This window comes from Anguilla rostrata, unplaced genomic scaffold (genome assembly GCF_018555375.3).
Source record: "Anguilla rostrata isolate EN2019 unplaced genomic scaffold, ASM1855537v3 scaf0855, whole genome shotgun sequence".
Lineage (NCBI taxonomy): Eukaryota > Metazoa > Chordata > Actinopteri > Anguilliformes > Anguillidae > Anguilla > Anguilla rostrata.
Window position 1 is genome coordinate 6,508 of NW_026986247.1, and position 1,065 is coordinate 7,572.

General features: G+C 37.4%; 1 long non-coding RNA gene across 1 annotated transcript; it reads right to left on the minus strand.

The window, feature by feature from the left end:
- LOC135246746 (uncharacterized) lies at positions 1 to 915 on the minus strand. Its single transcript, XR_010327887.1, has 2 exons — positions 798 to 915; positions 1 to 426 (listed from the first exon to the last, which is right to left on the minus strand). It is a non-coding gene; the product is annotated as an uncharacterized LOC135246746 (long non-coding RNA).
- Positions 916 to 1,065: the final 150 nt, after the last annotated feature.

The following is a 1,065-nucleotide window of genomic DNA, read 5'->3' on the forward strand; positions in this document are numbered from 1 at the left end:
TAAACATAGAAAAACACATTTTATTTACAACAAAATCAGTGCCTCAAATATACCAAAACATGTTACCAAACATTAGTAGACAATGCAATGTAGGATTATTTCCCTCACAGGTTTCCATTATTAGGACATAACAGCAAAATAGCTTTTACAGACTGTCATAAAAGACAACAAAAAGACATCAAAAACAAAATGAAAAACAATGTTTATTGCACCTTTATAAAGTAGTTATACATTTAATAAATTAGCAAACCAATTTAAATAATACAACTATGACACGTCTTCATATAACCTTAGATATGTGAATGCATTCATATGCAAGATATTTCAAAACATTTCAGCTTCTATGACCCCACTCAGAGGGAACTGGCAGTTCTATTTGGGAATGCAAGCCGTCTTCTGCTTCATGATGAACTCCTCAACAGACTCCTGAAATGAAAGTCATAAGCTTGTTAGTTTTCTATCACTCACAGGAGTGAAATAAGTGGACAGTTTTGGTGGTTGAAGGCAATCATCATCCCAGAGGTTCCCAACCCTGTTCCTGGAGATCTACCACCCTGACTGTACAGTGGGTTTTCACTCCAGCTCTAACACGGCACACCTCATACACCAGCTAGAGATGAGCATCTAATGAGTGGAATCAGGTGGAATTGAAAACACACACGATCGATCTCCAGGAACTGGGTTGGGAACCATATTCCCTGCCATCATGCAACTTTAGCTGTAGCTATACTGAATAAAGTTAGATGTTCATTTATTCAGTTAAAGTGTGTAGATCTGAATAATTATGTAGTAAATACCCATCGGCAGTTGACCTCTTCTGCCTTTGTGCATTCTTGATGAAATTCCGAGCAAACCGGGAATTTGGATTCAAGCACTTCTGTTCTCCACTTCCTTTCAGGGTTGCACTGAATGAGCACAGAAAGAGAAGGTAGAATAATTAGAATCCTTGTTTGTGAGCACATTTGAAATTATGATTGTCGTCATACTGTAGGTCTATAACAGTGAATAGCATTATAATATCCTTGCACGAGCCTAACAGAAGATATATCATCATCGTATCCTTAC